Below are 19,202 nucleotides of genomic sequence, written 5' to 3' on the forward strand. Positions count from 1 at the left end.
TCCCAGGACCCTGGGATCATGACCTGAGCCGAAGGCAGATGCTTAACGAATGAGCCACCCAGGCGCCCTTAAAATGACATTTTATTTATTTATTTTTTAAGATTTTATTTATTTATTTGACAGAGAACACAGCGAGAGAGGGAACACAAGCAGGGGGAGTGGGAGAGGGAGAAGCGGGCTTCCCGCGGAGCAGGGAGCCGGATGCGGGGCTCGATCCCAGGACCCCGGGATCATGACCTGAGCTGAAGGCAGACGCTTAACCTACTAAGCCACCCAGGCGCCCCCCTTTTTTTCTTTATTGACTGGGCCAGAATCTGGTGTCACGTGGAGATTGAGAATATGGACTTTGCTGTCAGCCAACCTGGGTTCTAGTTTTGAATTGACATTTATTAACCTGTGGCCTTGGCCAGTGCTGTATTTATTGAGATCTCTGCTTTTTAACCTGTAAACTGGGGTTAGTGGTTAGTTGTACTGAGCTCATGCAGTGCCTGCACACAGTGAAATGTCCATAAAAGCAGCTCCTGCTCTTTTCCTTTCTCCTGGCAGGTGCAGCCTGCAGTCAGAGTTCCTTGGCTTAGTTGTCTTGTGCTTCTGTTTGGACTCAGCTCTGGCCACTGCCCTGGTGTCTGCCCTGGTGCTTGTTGGGGCTCTATGCTGCCTGTTTGGCAGCGCTTTTTAGCTGCACGTCTCTACCTACTTGTCCTTCCAGGAATCTGGGCCCACAGTACGCCCTGCCCGCCCTTGGTTCTGGTTCTTCCAGGAGTATGGTGCCGAGAACACATGCGCTGCAGGCGCTGTTTGGTGTTAGTTGTGGGCGGATGCTCACTGGGGCCTTGCTGTGGTATGTCTCTGGCTCTCCGTACAGGCAGGCCCCGATCTATCAATGGTTCCACGTTAGATTTTTCAACTTTACAGTGGTGAGAAAGCGCTACGCGTTCTGCAGAAACCGTACTTGGAATTTTGAATTTGGATCTTTTCCCTGGGCTGGCAGTATGTGGTACCGTGCTCTTGTGATGCTGGGCAGCGGCCACAGTCCCCAGTCAGCCCGCGATCACGCGATCACCAGCCGATACCCCGACAGCCATGCTGTTTCTCTTTGAGGACGGTAGGCCGTACCTTACCCGAGGTATTCGGCACTTACTGTAAGTTGAGGAAGATCTGTAGTTGACTGCTTTTCCCCCTGGGCCCCAGGGAGGCTTCTGGTGTTGGCCACTTTCCTAGACCAAGTGGCGGCAGTCATGATGGCTCCTTGTCACTGAGTCACATCTTTACTTGCATCACACACACGCTGGGCACATGCCCGGGACTGCAAGACTAGTCAGTGATGGAAGCGGGATTTCATGCCAGAGAGCCCCCCGCCCCGCCCCGTGCTCGGGTCTGCCGCCTGGTGGGCTGTTTGCTGGGGCCTCTGTGTTTGTCGCCAGGAGGCAAGAGGAGGGTGTGTGCCGACAATGCCACCAGGCTCTGTCCTTAACCCGGCAGAGTAGCCGTGACTGCTAGCGGTGAGTAGATAGAAGGTTTTCAGCTCTCACTGAGTCGTCTCTTCATCACACTCAACAGCCAGGAGGGAGCTCTTGAGAAAACCAGGAGAAGGTGAGAACCTGCTCAGGCCCAACAGCTCTTGTTCAAGGTATCTGGTGGGGCTGTGTGTTGGTCACCTTTCTGAGACTGAGCTCCGTCAGTGGGGGGGAGAAATGGGGCTTTTGGGAGCTTGAAGCCCCAGGAGTGTGCAGCCACTTAAGCAGGCTGCTGTTGGGGTTAGTGGCACTCAGGCTAAGTGCGAGTTGTTGAGTTTTCACAGAAGGCCAGGTGTGAGGTGGATATGCTGCCTCTGTGTGGGTCCCGTCTCATCCTCGCGGCTCCCAGGCTGGGGCCAGCAGGGGCATGAAGGCAGGCTAGCTCTCCGGCAGAGACACCGTCAGCCTGAAGATGCACTTATCCTTCATGGTGTTGGCTCACATGGTGTTAAAAATTTAAATTAGTTGTTAACATTTGAAGATTTGGGGATTTAAGAAGATTTGGGTTTCGTGCTTTTCTTGTAGATACTAGCAGATGTGTCCCCTTGCCCTGTGTCTGCTGTGGACCTGCCCCCGCTCCTGTGGTCGGCCCTGGGCTCCTGCTGCAGACGTCACTCCACCTGCTGTCTTCTCTGGCAGTTTCCTTCCCCTTAACACCTTCCCACTCTGCAGCCCTTTGCATCGCAGCCCTTGCGTTAGGACGTGGCCAAAGAACCGGAAATCCGGGACTGGGCACTGCCCTGTAGCCACTGTAGGACAGCTCCTGCTCTGCAAGTGTGAGATTAGGGGATTCACTTCTGAATAGAGCTGGCTTCCTTTCTAAAACATTGCTTTGCACCCTTCTGGCATCTGGAATTAGCTAGGCTGTGCTCTCCTGTTCTCTGACCGCGGCACTCACACACTCACTCTCCAGGAGCAGGCTCCACTTTCTTCTTGGCCCCTTTTCTGGGGCCACCTACCAGAGCCAGGAGCTGGAAACCTGCAGGCAGGAGAGGCTCAGCTGCCGGCAGCTGCGCCCGCGTCAGCCTGCGGGCCCCTCCCACTCTCTGCTCCCCGAGACCCCTCTGGCAGGGGAAGGCGCCTGCCTGTGTAGCTCTCACTGGCACCTGGCACCTGTATTGGGATCGTTTTTCTCTGTTGTTTCCCCATTTATTTTTTGTGCTAGGAAATGTCCTCTAGAATGTCAAGTCTGTTTCCATATATTTGTATATCTTATTCTCTGATAGAGCTTTTTTTTTTTTTTAAAGATTTTTATTTATTTGATAGAGAGAGACACAGCGAGAGAGGGAACACAAGCAGGGGGAGTGGGAGAGGGAGAGGCAGGCTTCCCGTGGAACAGGGAGCCCGACGCGGGACTCGATTCCAGGACCCCGGGATCATGACGTGAGCCGAAGGCAGACGCCTAACGACTGAGCCACCCAGGCGCCCCTCTGATAGAGCTTTTTTAAGAAATGGATTTTTAATTGTTAACAAAGTAACAAATATGAGGCTTCTAATTAGAAGATCTGTTCTTACATGCAGCCTTCCCCTCCCCTAGTTCCATTCCGTAGAGACAACTGTTTTTGAACTCTTAATAGCTGTTTAATCCTGGTAGTTACTTCCGTAGGTTAATAACAATAAAAACTCACAGCAGCTAACACGGACTAAGGCTTTTCGTCTGTCAGGCGTTGTTCTAAGATCTTTACGTTGGTTTCTTCTGTAAATTCTCACTGGCGGTGCACCGGGTAGGTGTTGTTACCCACCCTTCATAGATGAGGAGCCCGAGGCCCAAGGAGAGGCTAATTGACTTGCCCAAGGCCTCTTCTTTTTTTTTTTTTAATGGTTTTTAAAGATTTTATTTATTTATTTGATAGAGACAGATAGTGACAGAGATAGTGAGAGAGCGCACAAGCAGGGGGAGAGGCAAAGGGAGAGGGAGAAGCAGGCTTCCCTGCGGAGCAGGGAGCCCGATGTGGGGCTCGATCCCAGGACCCTGGGACCATGACCCGAGCCGAAGGCAGATGCCTAACCAACCGAGCCACCCAGGCGCCCCCAAGGCCTCTTCTTTTTTATTTTAATTTTTTAATTGTGGTAAAATATACATAACACAAAACTTACCATTTTAATAATTTTTAAGTGTGCACTTCAGAGGCACTAAGCACATTCACCCGGCTGTGCACCAGTCACCCCCGCCTGTGTCCAGAATTTTTCTGTCTCCCCAAACTGGAACTGTCCCTATCACGCTATCTCCTCCCCCAACCCTTCCCCGGCCCCCGGCCCCGCCGTCTGCTCTCTGTCCCCCTGGGTCTGACCACTGCAGGTGCCTCCTAGAAGTGGAACCAGACAGGATTTGTCCTTCTGGGTCTGGCTTGTTTCAGCACAGTGTCCTCAGGGCTCCCCCGGGTCGTGGCAGGTGTTAGCAGCTCCTTCCTTTTTAAGACTGAGGATGTGATTGAGAATAGATGCCCATGGCCTTCTACCTGCCTCAGGGAGAAGAGGATATCATCCTTAGAAGGTCAGACTCTGAAGCTCAGCTCTGTTAACCTTTGGACCTGCTGTGGATACTCCATTAGGGGACCATGCAAGACATCGCTGAGTAATCTACTATTAGACAACCTGATTGCTTCTTGGCCTTTTGGCTAAGATCAACTGTACTATGTGTTCCTATCAGTTTAATATTAGACAACCTGACTACCTATTTTCATGAAGTAACATCTCTCCCATTCCTCTGCTGTCTGACACTTCCACTGTCTGTTTCCTGGGGATGGTCTGTGAAAATCCTCCTAGGATTGAATCACCAAGGAGCCCCACCCAGTCTGGGTGACTTGTCCCAGAAAGCCTTCAAACAACCCTGTTTCCAGGGACTGGTTAGACGTGCTCCATCTTAAGCTGGTGGAACCTGGCCTCCTACATCCAGGGGAAGGCCCACCCTTGGGCATTTGGCAGAGACTGGTCTGGGTAGCAGGGGTACTAGTTGTCTTCCCTTAGATTTGGTGATCTCCTTTTTTTTTTAAAAGATTTATTCATTTATTTGAGAGAGAGAGAGCACATGAGAGGGGGGAGGGTCAGAGGGAGAAGCAGACTCCCTGCCGAGCAGGGAGCCCGATGCCCCAGGGACTCCGGGATCATGACCCGAGCCGAAGGCAGTCACTTAACCAACTGAGCCACCCAGGCGCCCTGGTGATCTCCTTTTAAGGTCCCCCAAGACTCTTAGAATGTGGCTCACTAGGCCAGAGTTTTCTGACGGGTAATTACACACCTACACATATGCACAGATAGAGATAATTAGGTAACAATTCTCTAGATACCCATTACTTAGCTTTGTCTGGGAGCAAGAATGTCCTGTCCCCATCAAGCTCCTTCTAGCCGGACTAAGAATCAAATTGACATGAGACTGATTAACAGGAGAAAATAAAATTTAATTTTGTATGTATGGGGAATCCAAACAGATATGGAAATTCCAAAGATAGGCAAAATAGTATATATGTCATTCTGAACTAAGGAGAGGGGCAGGGGTTTGGGACTTCAAAGGGAAGGAATGAAATTCACAGGAAGGTGAAAAATAGTAAATGTTTAGTAAACAAATGTTTGCTGCCACTCAGGAACAGTGGGACGCAGAGAGGACTTGGATCCAACAGGCCTTGCTAGATTTCTCCCTGTCTACCTTACCTAGTTCATAGTATGATGCAGTTATCTATGGTGATAGCTCTTTTTGGAGAAGCTCCTCTAAATTCTTTTTGGGCAGTTGAAGGGGAGGGAGGTAAAGAGCTTTTCCTGGACTTGCTGGGTTTTGATGAGTTTTTTTTTTTTTATTAAGATTTTTTATTTATTTGCGAGAGAGAGAATGAGAGGGAGGAGGGTCAGAGGGAGAAGCAGACTCCCCGCTGAGCAGGGAGCCCGATGCGGGACTCGATCCCGGGACTCCAGGATCATGACCTGAGCCGAAGGCAGTCGCTTAACCAACTGAGCCACCCAGGCGCCCCGGTTTTGATGACTTTTTAACTCAAAATAATCTTTATGCCAAAGTGGCCCATTTTGGGGCAGCCTGCCGTTGGCCCCTGCAGTTTCAATAGTTATGACATTTTGACAGTCTTGCTTTGGCTATCTGCACTCCTCCCAGTCTTTTTTTCTTTTTCCTGGTGTATTTAAAAGCAAATTCTAGAAGTCATGAAATCATGCCATTTTACATGCCTGCTGATCTCAGGTCCATACTCAGCCGAAAAAGTGCCTTCTATAGTTGGTTGATTTGAACCAAAGTTAAAGTGTCACACTGTTAAATGTCTCTCAAATCCCTTATTCTTAGAGCTGCCTACCCTTTCTGTGTCATTGGTTTGTTGGAGAAATTTGGTTATTTGTCCTGTAAGCTCCCACATTCTGGATTTCACTAGTTGCCTCCTTTTGTATTGTTTAACTTGTTCCTTTCTCTCATATTTCCAGTAAAGAGATTGACAGGGTGATTAGATTTAGGTACAACTTTTTTTAGGTAGGAAAACTGAACAGGTGTGATCTGATGGATTTTAATGTAATATCCACGGGAGACCTGAATTTTACAACATTCTCTTTCCATTTTATATACATTTCATTTCAGAACTTTTATTTCTTTGTCAAGAAGATGTGAAAAGAGGGGCGCCTGGGTGGCTTAGTCGGTTAAGTGTCTGCCTTTGGCTCAGGTCTGATCCCGGGGTCCTGGGATTGAGTCCCGCATTGGGCTCCCTGCTCAGCAGGAAGCCTGCTTCTCCCTCTGCCTGCCGCTTCCCCTGCTTGTGCTCTCTCTCTCTGTCAAATAAATAAAATCTTTAAAAAAAAGAAAAAAGATGTGAAAAGAAACTTTGACCTTGGGAAGGGAAGTGACTATCCTTATTTCATTAAACCCTGGGGATGTCTGTCCTGATAGCAGTTTTCTTTCTTCAGATTTTGGTTTAGTTCTCTGACGAGATAGATTGATTCTTAGTGTGTGATGTCTGCTTAGGTGTTAAAAACATTTTTTTTTCATTCTACCTCCATTTCCTTACAGGGCTTCCTCTAGTAGCTGTTGGAAAATGGGAGAATTGCTTCTCTTTGGCTTATTACCCTACAGACAAGTGTATTAAACTGAACAGAAAATGTTTAAAGAAAACAAAAACAAAATCTAGCAGTACAGAGTGGTAGCACGTGGGACACATTTTGGGGTAAATGTCACATATACCTTTCCTGGAGACAGGTTTCATACATAGACTATAGTCTTGTTTATCATAGACCTTAGGGTATTTTATCTTACTCTCTTTAACTCTTGTATAGTCAAAATAAATGATGAAATAATTACTTCCAAATAGATCAGAGATTACAGTGTAAAAAATTAAACTATATGAGTACTAAAAGAAAACAAAGATGAGTTTCTTTATAACTTAGGACTGGGGAAAACTTTTTTAACTATGACTCAGAACCTAGAAACAGTAAAAGAAGACTGATAAAATTGATTATATTAACAACAGAAAACTGCAATGCAAAAATCACTGTAAGCAAAGTCAAAAGACAAATGACAATAGAAAAATATGTTGAATTTCAGTCATAGCAAAGAGCTTTTATCTCTAATAGTTGAAAGAACTCTACACCTGAAACTATCACACATATGTTAACTAACTGGAATTTAAATAAAAACTTAAAAAAGAATTCATAGAGGGGCGCCTGGCTGGCTCAGCCAGAGGAGTATGCTACTCTTGATCTCAGGGTTGTGAGTTTGAGCCCCATATTGGGTGTAGCAATTACTACTACTACTACTAAAGGAACTCATAGAAATGGAGAAGAAAAGGAAAATAACCTGATAGGGAAAAATGGGGAAAAGATGGGAATAGATTATGGAAAATAAATAAAAATGGACCTTATGTAATTGAATAGATGCTTACCACTCTTTGTAATAAAAATACTAATCAAAGCTGTACAGAGATACCACTTCTCACCATGTTGGTAGAGTGGCCAGCGGTCTTGGTTTGCCCAGGACTTTCCTGGTTTTGGCACTGAAAGTCCTCGGTTTTGTGAAATCTCTCAGTCCTTAGCAGACTGGGACAGTTGGTCACCCTACATATTGGCAGAAATCCAAAATTTTAACTCTCTGTTCTTTTGACAAAGCTGTGTTGAAACTGTCCTCTTGCCAGTAGAAATGCAAAATGGTACAATGCCTCTGGAGGAGGATTTGTATCTCGCAGATTTATATGTGCATTTGTCCTTTGACCCAGCAACCCCACATCTAGGAATCTGTCTTAAAGCTATGTTGGCAAAAATATGAAATGACTTTGCAAAAGACTGTTCATTGCAGGATTATTTGTAATAGCAAAACACTGGAAACAACATGTGTCCATCACTAGGGGTAAGTCAACATAAAGGAGTACTGTATAGTTATCACAAGGAGTATGAATCTTTGGTGATACGATTCAGATCAGGACTGTGGTTGGCACCTTTGGGGACATGAGGGGATACTTCTAGGTACTGGTAATCCAGTTTCTTGAACTGGATGGTATGGCTGCATGGATTTTTTTTTTTTTTTTTTAAGATTTTATTTATTTGAGAGTGAGAGAGAGATCACAAGCAGGGGGGAAGGGTAGAGGGAGAAGCAGACTCCCTGCTGAGCAGGGAACCCGATGTGGGACTCGGTCCCAGGACCCTGGGATCATGACCTGAGCCGAAGGCAGACACTTAACTGACTGACCCACCCAGGCCCCCGAATGGGTTTATTTTGTGAAAATTCAGTGAGCTGTTCACTTATGATTTGTGTGCTTTCTTTTATACTATATTTAAAATCAGTAAAAATGTTTACTTAAGAAAGGAAGGAGTAAGGTGGGGCACCTGCTTGGTTCAGTCAGTTGAGCATCCAGCTCTTGATTTTGGCTTAGGTCATGACCTCAGGGTCATGGGATTGAGCCCTGCATTGGGCTCGGGGCTCAGCATGGAGTCTGCTTGAGATTCTCTCTCCCTCTGCCCCCCTGCCACTCTCTCTCAAATATATAAATAAAATCTTAAAAAAAGAAAAAAAGGAGTAAGGAAGAGGCTTTTTTTTTTTTTTTAAGATTTATTTCTTGGGGGGGGGCTCGTGAGCAAAGGGGCAAAGAGAGAGGGAGAGAGAATATCAAGCAAAGTCCCTCCTGAGGGCGGATCCCAACATGGGGCTTGATCCCAGACCCTGAGGTCATGGCCTGAGCTGAAATCAAGAGTCTGCTGAACCACCCAGGTGCCCCAGGAAGTATTTTGTGGAAACGAAACAAAACAAAACAACAAAAACCAAAAAAACCAAGATACAGAATAGTAGTTTTGTACGAGAAGTGTTGGAAAGAATATGAAAAAAGTATATATTTGCAGCGAAGCAATAAATCAGAAAAATAATAAAAATAGGTATATTGAGAGGAGGGGAGCAGGATGAAGGGACAGGGTTGGGGTGAGACTTTTGTAAGGTATTTTCTTTTGGGATTCTTTTACAAAATTTGGAAAAATTTTGGTTGTAGTTTCTTCATGTACTTTTAGGCTCTAATCTCTCATATTCCTTTGGGATTTCAGTTACAGGTATGGGAGACCACTTCCAGTTACAAGGGTAGTCCCACAGGTCACTGATGCTCTGTTCTTTTTCCTTCCTTCCTTCCTTCCTTCCTTTTTGCTCTGTTAATTTTTTTTTTTTTAAATGGAGAGAGAGAACAAGCATGACTGGGGGAGGGGAGGGGCAGAGAGAATCCCAAGCAGACTCCCTGCTGAGTCTCACAACTTGAGATCATGACCTGAGTAGAATCAAGAGTCAAATGCTTAATCAACTGAGCCACCCAGGGGCCCCTGGCTCTGTTCATTTTTAAAAAACCTTTTTTTGGGGCGCCTGGGTGGCTCAGTTGGTTAAGCGACTGCCTTCGGCTCAGGTCATGATCCCAGGGTCCTGGGATCGAGTCCCACAGTGGGCTCCCGGCTCAGCGGGGAGCCTGCTTCTCCCTCTGACCCTCTCCTGTCTCATGCTGTTTCTCTCTCGCTTGCTCTCCAATAAATAAAAAATAAAATCTTTAAAAAACAAAACAAAACAAAAAAACCTTTTTTGGGGGCGCCTGGGTGGCTCAGTTGGTTAAGCAACTGCCTTCGGCCCAGGTCATGATTCTGGAGTCCCGGGATCGAGCCCCACATGGGGCTCCCTGCTCAGCGGGGGGTCTGCTTCTCCCTCTGACCCTTCCCCTCTCATGCTCTCTGTCTCCCATTCTCTCTCTCAGATAAATAAATAAAATCTTAAAAAAAAAAAATAAAAAAAAACAAACCTTTTTTTGGGGTGCAGAGCCTGCTTAAGATTCTCCTCCTCTCTGCCTGTCTGTCTGTCTGTCTCTCTTTCCATCTCTCCTCCCCCCTCTAAAAAACCAAAACAAAGCAAACTTTTTTCTCCCTCTTCAGATTGGATAGTTTATGTCTTAGGTTCACGGACACTTTCTTTATAGTCTCCCAATTTTTTTTATTAAGTCTTTCCAGTGTATATTTTTGTTTCAGATATTTCACTCTCCATTCTAGACTAGTCATTTGTTTTTCTGTGTAGTGTCCATTTCTTTCCATCTCTGAGATTCTGTTTTTTTCACTCATTATCACTATTTTTTCCTATAAGTCTTTGAACATATTTATTATAGCTGCTTAAGGTCTATTTCTGCTAATTCTACCATCTGAGACATCCTGTAGTCTGTTTCTAATAGCTGCTTTAAAAAAAAAATTTGTAAGGATTTTATTTTTTAAAGATTTTATTTACTTATTTGAGAGAGAGAGATTGAGAGAGAGGGAGAACTGGAGGGAGAGGGAGAGAGGATCTGAAGCAGACCGTGCAATGAGCACAGAGCCCGGCATAGGACTCGATCTCACCACCGTGAGATCATGACCTTAGCCAAAACCATAAGTCAGCCGCTTAACTGACTGAGCCACCCAGGAGCCCCTAAGATTTTTTTTGTAAGTAATCTCTACACCCAATGTGGGGCTCAAACTCACAACCCTGAGATCAAGAGTAGCACGCTCCACCGACTGAGCCAGCCAGGTGCCCCCCTGCTTTTTTTTTTTTTTTAAGAGAGAGAGAGGGAGAGCCCAAGTGGGGGGAGGGGCAGAGAGCGAGAGAGGGACTCTCTACTGAGCATGCAGCCCAGTGCAGGGCTCAATCCCATGAAATGGAGATCACAACCTGAGCCAAGATCAAGAGTTAGATGCTCAACCACACAGGTGCCCCCTCCCCACCCAGCTGCCTTTTTTTTTTTTAAGATTTTATTTATTTATTTGACAGAGAGAGTGAGCACTAGCGCAAGCAGGGGGAGCAGCAGGTAGAGAGAGAGGCAGATGCAGACTCCCCGCTGAGCAAGGAGCCCAACGCGGGGCTCCTGGGATCATGACCTGAGCTTAAGGCAGATGCTTAACCGAGCCACCCAGCTGCTATCTATCTATCTATCTATCTATCTATCTATCTATTTATTTATTTATTTATTTAAGATGTTATGTATTTATCTGACAGCGAGATACACAGCGAGAGAAGGAACACAAGCAGGGGGCAGTGGGAGAGGGAGAAGCAGGCCTCCCGCTGAGCAGGGAGCCTGATGCGGGGCTGGAGCCCAATGCGGGGCTCGATCCCAGGACCTTGGGATCGTGACCTGAGCCGAAGGCAGACGCTTAATGACTGAGCCACCCAGGCGCGCCCCCAGCTGCTTTTTAATTTAAAAAAATTATAGTTACATTTTCTGCTGCTTTGTATGTATCATAACTTTTTTTTATATGTTGGTATCTGGCTTATATCTTGAGTTTTGTTCTGGCAGACAGATTATTGGAAGATCGTTTTGGTCCTGTCAGGCTTGGTTTTATTCTTTGAGTAGACCTGTTTTGGTTTTGCACTTAGTGTTTGGGTGTGGCCTTTGCTTGGGTTGTAATTTTTACCCTGCAGCCAGGGCCTTATTCAGGTCTTTGCTGTGTGCCTCGTGCTCGGTGAGGCTCTTCATTCCGCCCAGGTTGGACTCCTAACACCTCCCAGCCAGCAGGACCTGTAGTGTCTTTGTTCAGCTTTCAGCCCCACTACTCTCCACTGAGTGGGTCTGTTGGTCTGGGGCACCTCTGAAGTACTTCTGACTTTGGAGCCATGTAAGTATTTTACATAAGTAAAAAACAAAATTAAATAAACAATAGCAAATTAGCAATCCCTTTTCCCCCAGTTGAACATAAATACAACCAAGTGAACATTAGTTCAGAGTCAGAATAAACAGGCCTAAAGTCAACCTTATAGAAATACTTCATTGTTTTGAAAACTGTGTATGAAGTGTTGAAAAGCCAGTGTTGAATTATTCAACTTAATAATTTTAATTATGAAGTGTTAGATGTAAAAAGAATTATCTAGGGCGCCTGGGTGGCTCAGTCGTTAAGCGTCTGCCTTCGGCTCAGGTCATGATCCCAGGGTCCTGGGATCAAGCCCCACATTGGGCTCCCTGCTCCATGGGAAACCTGCTTCTCCGTCTCCCACTCCCCCTGCTTGTGTTCCTGCTCGCTATCTCTCTCTCTGTCAAATAAATAAATAAAATCTTTAAAAAAAAAAAAAAAGAATTCTCTATTTTAGAAGATGGTAACACTGACTTATTTCTGGCTCACTAGCATAACTGTCTTTTTTGGTTTGGTTTTTATATGAAATTTTAAAATATACAAAAAGATATATAAATATACAGAAAACATTACAGTGAACACTCATACTCACCACTCAGCTTCAACAGTGATCAGTACTTTGCCATTTTTTCCCCATCTGTCCCTTGCTCTCTTACACTTTTAAAATTTGTTTGGTTCTTTTTTTTGGTGGAGTATTTTAGAAGTGAATCCCAGAAATAATGTTATTTTACCAGGAATACTCACTTTTTCTCTGTAATAGATAAAAACGGTTTTTATTTTTTTAAAAACATAGCCACCGTATCATATTACAACTAAGAATTCATAGTAATTCCTAATATCATCTAATAGCAGTCCCTATTCAGATTGCCCCAGTAGCTTCAAATATAACTTACATTTGATTTGTCCTTTTTTTTTTTTTTTTAATTCCCCCAAGGGAGGTGCACTGTTCTTGGTAGTACTGCAATTCCAGGTTGTTGCATAGGATGGATGGAGCAAGCTCATACTCCATCTTTAGTTCCAAAAATCCATTTAACATGTTGTCCTCAGACAGAGGACTCATATCAGATATTAAACTGATAAGAACAGAAGATACACTTGATGAGAAGTGATTACATTTGATTTGTTCTGATTGGACTCAAGATCTAAATGTTTCATTTGGTGATTATGTCTCTTAAGTCTCATATTCTAGAGCAATCCCCTATCTCTATTGCTAAAGTATAATTTTCAAAAGGTAAAATCATGGCTTTCATGCACATATAAAATGAAAAGTCCCAAGTTCTACGCTTTTCTAGAAGTTACAATGGATTATCAGTGAGCTCTCCAGTCATCTTGTGCCCGGGGATGTGCATATCCTCGTGGTGATGGTGTGTAGTTACAAAACTGGACAACTTCATGGAGATCCTTCTCATGTGAATTCTTTGGAGTGACATTCCAAACATTGAGCTAGTTACCCAGATAGAGCAAGGATGTATATCATCAATACCATTGTCTCTAGCATGAGCAAAGACAAGGGAATGTTTAGTTCCTTAATCATAAAATGTTCTGATAATTTACATACTAAGTTAAGATACTGATTTTTGTTTTCCTTTTCTCTACTGTTCTGGTAAGTTCACTTTACAAAGGCAGCACTTAAAATAAATTTTTTTCTTCTTTTTCAGGTGAAGAGAATATAAATCTTCTACTGAGTGAAAAAATCTTTCTTAAAGTTACATATAGTCCAAGAAAAAAACCCCAAATGTTTTTATATTTTGTTTGAGTATAAAATTAAGCAAGAAGTTTCCATAAAAGGTAAGATAATTTTCCTTTTTAATTCTTCTTTATTGTAATTTATGCAAATATACTGTAGAAGTGGAAGTTCAGAGACGGATGACAGCAAAATGCTTCATTTGGAAGGTGTGTGTATGGTTTATTGTCTTTTGGTTGTTTTTTGATGCTTCTGTATCTGGTTGTAAGATACTCTGTTGTAGAAAAGTTACTTGGTCTCCCTAATCCAGAGATACGGGGCCGGTCATGGGTATGTCTCACCTGTGGAGAGCACGTGCGTCGGGGCATGGACACCGTCAGCCGCGGTCACCATCTAGAGCATACATTCCCCATACAAGATGAACAGCCAGGGAAGGACTTGGCTTCCTCCAGTATTAGATGCTCTCAGAAGGCTCACCCATTGCAATCCAGTTACATGCTGCATAAATGACAATAAGTGTAATTTCTCAGGAGCATTTCAGTGCATTAAGAACTAAGATAACTCGGGGCGCCTGGGTGGCTCAGTCGGGCTCTTTTTTTTTTTTTTAAGATTTTATTATTTGAGAGTGAGAGAGCAGGAGCGGAGGGGGTGGGACAGAGGGAGAGGGAGAAGCAGACTCCCCACTGAGCAGGGAGCCTGATGCGGGGCTCGATCCCAGGACCCTGGGATCATGACCTGAGCCGAAGGCAGACTCTCAACTGACTGAGCCACCCAGGCGCCCTTTAGTCGGACTCTTGATCTCAGCTCAGGTCTCGATCGCACAGTTGTAGGTTTGAACCTCATGTTGGGCTCCACGCTGGGCATGGAGCCTACTTAAAAAAACAAAAATAAAAACCTGGGGCACCTGGGTGACTCAGTTGGTTAAGCCGGTCAACTCTTGATTTCAGCTTAGGTCATGATCTCAGGGACCTGGGATTGAGCCCTGAGTCAGGGTCTGTGCTCAGCAGGGAGTCTGCTTCGGGATTCTCTCTCTCTGCCTGCCCCCCTCTCCCCCACCACCAGTGTGCACGTGCGCGCACACTCTCTCTCAAATAAATAGATAAATCTTTAATAAATAAAACACCACCACCCCCCAAAAACCAACTAAGATAACTCCAAAGGCTAAAAAAGAAAAAATTTTTAAAAAAGGAACAGTGAGGAATTGTGATAGCACTCCTTTGTTCTTTAAAGAAAACAAATCATCTTCAGAGGAAAGCATACTGAGCCTTGGCCCTTGGGATTTCTGTAGAGTAAATTTAAGCAAACTTGAACTTATCGTCAGAACATACACACCCCTGGGAGGAAGAGTTAGCATGATTAGATGCCCCAAGGCCTGCAGATACTGAATAATTGGATGCAGTGTATATACGAATGTATGAAGTGTTTAAAGTAATACAAAACAGAATACAGATTAGTAATGAAAAGCCAAAGTAGCAAAATGACCCAAATAGAACTTTCAGAAATGGAAACGATGTTGAAATTAAAAACTCAGTATATGTAGATAAAACAGATTAAAATATGGCTGAAGACCGAATTTGTGAACTGAAGTATGTGTCTGAAGAAATTACCAGCGTGCAGCACTGAGAGATGGGGGATGGAAAACGAGGTTAAGAAAAGTGGAGAATAGAATAAAATTGTGTCGTAAATGTGTAGTTGGAATCCCAGAATGGAAAAATAGGGAAAATGGAGGAGAGGCATTATTCAAAGTATTAATAGCTTTGGCTTCTCGGAAACTAGTAAGAGATATAAATCCACAGATTTAGGAAGCACACACTATGTCCCAAGTGGTACAAATAAAAAAAAAACCCGCATCCATACATTGAAATTGTGTAGCAACAGAGACAAGAACTCTTAAGCTACAGGTAAAAGATAGATTACCTACAACAGATGGCACATTAGCATGAATAGAAGCCAATAGAGAGAGTGGAATCATTCCTCAAAGTGATAAGAAAATATAAATTTCAGTACAGAATTGTGTATCAGGTTTATTTGGCAAAAAACCCTAGCAATGTTATTGGTAAATGTTTTCTTCTTTTTTTTTTTTAAGATTTTATTTATTTATTTGACAGAGAGAGACACAGCGAGAGAGGGAACACAAGCAGGGGGAGTGGGAGCGGGAGAAGCAGGCCTCCCGCGGAGCAGGGAGCCCGATGCGGGGCTCGATCCCAGGACCCTGGGATCATGACCTGAGCGGAAGGCAGATGCTTAACAACTGAGCCTCCCAGGCGCCCCGGTAAATGTTTTTGATAAACGTTGAACTAGGTTATTTGGACTGTCTTCTAACCTCCCACCCCCTACCTTCTGGAAAACAACTAAAAGTGTTAGATTCAAAAACAAAAAAAACAAAACTGACAATATAACAAGGAAGTTGTAGACTGAAACCAGGAAGTAAGAGCTCAGGTGAGTAAGCGCCACAGAATCTGCCTTTGCCCTGAGGGCATTTGCTGATGGGGACAAAGTGGGACTTTGATTTTAGAGGTCTTGTAGGGTCAGAAGAATGGTAGTTAATTCCACAGTCCTCTGAAGGTGCAGAGGCCAAGGGAGACTCTCCCCGTGTGAAAGGGGGCTCTGAAGGCTCCATCCTCAGGGTAAGAGTGAACGAGCAGCACATCTGCCTCACTCTGTCCCTGCCCGCCCCGTTTGTCTTTTTACTGTTAAATATTGCAGGAAAGAAGGCGGGGCAGTACCTGTGGCTATGGGTTAGCCTTCGCGAGGATTTATTTATTTATTTGACAGAGAGAGACCCAGCGAGAGAGGGAACACAAGCAGGGGGAGTGGGAGCGGGAGAAGCAGGCCTCCCGCGGAGCAGGGAGCCCAATGCGGGACTCGATCCCGGGACTCCAGGATCATGACCTGAGCTGAAGGCAGACGTTGAACCAACTGAGCCACCCAGGTGCCCCAGGACTCAAAATTTTTTTCTTTTTTTTTTTTTTTTTAAAGATTTTTTATTTATATATTTGACAGAGAGACAGACAGCAAGAGAGGGAACACAAGCAGGGGGAGTGGGAGAGGGAGAAGCAGGCTTCCCGCGGAGCAGGGAGCCCGATGCGGGGCTCGATCCCAGAACCCCGGGATCATGACCCGAGCCAAAGGCAGACGCCCAACGACTGAGCCACCCAGGCGCCCCTTCGCGAGGATTTCTAACCTCAGTTCACATTGCCCGGTACTTCAGGGAAATCAAGCACAAATTTAGTTTAAGATTTTCTGGTTCGGTGAATGCCTTCAGGCATCCTACAGGGGCAAACTTAAAACCTCTCTGGAGGAAGTTACCTTTATCCTAAGATGCCAAAAAAAAATCCCTGCAGATATTTTTATGAACATTGATTTGTACACAGACAAAACTGACCAAGCACACAAGGAAGTAAGACACCAGCAGTGAAAACCAGTAGAAACAGACCCTCCAAGACTTCACATTCTGGAATTATCAGAAATATAACACAAGCATGCTGTTTATTTTTTTATTTTTAAAGATTTTTTATTTATTTATTTGACAGAGAGAGACACAGCGAGAGAGGGAACACAAGCAGGGGGAGTGGGAGAGGGAGAAGCAGGCTTCCCGCGGAGCAGGGAGCCCGATGCGGGGCTCGATCCCAGGACCCTGAGATCATGACCTGAGCTGAAGGCACTAACTGACTGAGCCACCCAGGTGCCCCTTTTACATTTATTTTAATTGACCTTTGTGGTTATTTCTTCTCTTCACTTCTGATTTTCAGTTTTTATCTTTTCATCCCACTGCAGCCCTTTTTTTACAGTTACACCCCTCTTTTTTGGATCTTTCCTCTAGTGCGGTTTGCCTATAATAGACATGGTCTCAGTTGTTGATTGATTGTGCAAAAATTCATTGCCCTCCGTGGACTCCCATTGCCATTTTTTCAGGTGGTACATTGGTAAATGTTTGATAACTGGCTCTCTGGAAGCGCGAAAAACCTGGTGGTTGGAAGCATTTGTTGATCTCCATAGGGCAGATACTGCCATCACTTCCAGTTTAAGTGGCCAGTGAGACGCCACTGAAGGTGGGCTTGGGAGAGGTGTGCCACTCTGAGCCCATGCTCTGTGGCAAGATGACGCCATCTGTTTCCTTCTCCTCTTTGCAGTCAGGATCCATGAGGACAAAATGCGCCAGCCCCGGTTCTGGGGTTAAGTGTCACAGCAGCTCTGTGGGATGCTCATTGTCCCTGGTTTACAGGGGTGGAAACCAAGGCACAAGAGGTCTTGTAACTGGCCCCGGTCACAGAGCAAAGCCAGGGCTTTGATCATAAATTAACAACAAAACCCCAACCGATTTGTAGCCAGACAGGTACTAGGGTGCATTCCAGATTCTGGTCTTCTCTTAGCAACGGTCTCTACCACAGAATGTTCTTTTTTGAAGGGCTCCATTCATGGAGCTACATGCTCTTATGGGCAACATTTCTCTTTAGAATCTGCCTTCCGTGTGATAATCATGCTGAGTAAAAGTAAATAAAGAAGAACTTCAGGTTCCTTTCATCTGGCGGTTGGATAAACGTCTAGATGATGTTGGTAATAGTTTGCTTGGTGTTGCAGATGGACTGTGTGGGGACCCCTTGTGCTGTGTTGATACTCCGTTATACAAGAGGCGTCTCAAGCCAGTTCATGAGCCCCTTGCTTGTCTAAGGATGCTGTCAGTGGTGGGCCTTTGGGTCCAATTATAGCCTTCTCTGTAGGTAGGGGCCAGCTGACAAGATACTAGCATCTCTGTGTGGGGTAGTGCACAACTGCTGGGATACGAGGGACGTTTGGAAGCCAGATAACGTACTGTTACCCGAGTAAGAGTTTCAGAATCAGCTTACGCCAGGGCATTCGACAGTGAAATTAGCTGCAGCAAACTCTTCAAAGGATGCCACTGATGCTGTCATTTAAATATTTCTTAAAACTGTGTGGATGGTGACAGAGGCCTATAAATACTGTTGCAGAGATTTTTTTATTCTTAAGGTCATAGCAGAACGTACTGATAGGAGCTAACGAGGCATATAGTCTAAATTAGTGGTCTTATTTCTAGTATTAGTGGTAATGTAAATAGATGTTGTCAAGCGCTGGTCTGTAATATTGGTGACATGAGCAAAGTAAGTGGTGAGGTGAGTTTTTCTTAAAACTATTATTTTTTCAAAGTGAAATGTTATCCTTAATCCAGAGATTATGACTTTCCTTTCTTTGATACTTAAAAAGTCACTGTTGGGGCGCCTGGGTGGCTCAGTCGGTTAAGCGACTGCCTTCGGCTCAGGTCATGATCCCGGAGTCCCGGGATCGGGTCCCGCATCGGGCTCCCTGCTCGGCGGGGGGTCTGCTTCTCCCTCTGACCTTCTCTCTCTCTCTTTCTCGCTCTCTCAAATAAATAAATAAATAAAATCTTAAAAAAAAAATTGTTGGGGCGCCTGGGTGGCTCAGTCGGTTAAGCGACTGCCTTCGGCTCAGGTCATGATCCCAGAGTCCCGGGATCGAGTCCCGCATCGGGCTCCCTGCTCGGCAGGGAGCCTGCTTCTCCCTCTGACCCTCCTCCCTCTCATGTGCTCTCTCTCATTCTCTCTGTCTCAAATAAATAAATAAAATCTTAAAAAAAAAAAAAGTCACTGTTTCCTGAAATTAAGGTAATTATGGATGGTATAGTTCATCCTTTCCTCCTTTGTATCTTCTCTCTCTCTCTCTCTTCCCTCCCTGCTCCTTGTTTCGCCAAGTTGAAAAGTTGGCAATCCTCTGTTGGTTTTCTATTTTAAAAGAAAAAAATGTACTGGTCTGAAAAATCCCAGTGTCTTGTAACTGTTGAACTGGGCCGGCTTTTCTAGACATTGTTTAGTGAGTAGATGGTACACTTGATTCTGTAAATGGGGTGGGTTCTCAGAAGCCCTTGAATGTCTTACTCTTCCTGA

At 44.8% G+C, this 19,202-nt stretch overlaps 1 protein-coding gene and 2 pseudogenes across 1 annotated transcript in view; 2 read left to right on the top strand and 1 right to left on the bottom strand.

The window, feature by feature from the left end:
* Window positions 1-19,202, top strand: part of PPP6R2 (protein phosphatase 6 regulatory subunit 2) — a 71,078-nt gene that overhangs the window by 14,776 nt on the left and 37,100 nt on the right. The window contains exon 2 of the mRNA XM_081819020.1: window positions 13,256-13,385. The gene's annotated coding sequence lies outside the window, so the exon portion shown is untranslated. The remainder of the gene's footprint in view (window positions 1-13,255; window positions 13,386-19,202) is intronic.
* LOC115941606 (U2 spliceosomal RNA) lies at window positions 4,116-4,326 on the top strand (annotated as a pseudogene).
* On the bottom strand, window positions 12,531-12,707 carry LOC115941605 (U2 spliceosomal RNA; annotated as a pseudogene).

The sequence above is a fragment of the Leptonychotes weddellii genome, chromosome 5, assembly GCF_054177405.1.
Source record: "Leptonychotes weddellii isolate Sample4059 chromosome 5, ASM5417740v2, whole genome shotgun sequence".
Taxonomy (NCBI): Eukaryota; Metazoa; Chordata; class Mammalia; order Carnivora; family Phocidae; genus Leptonychotes; species Leptonychotes weddellii.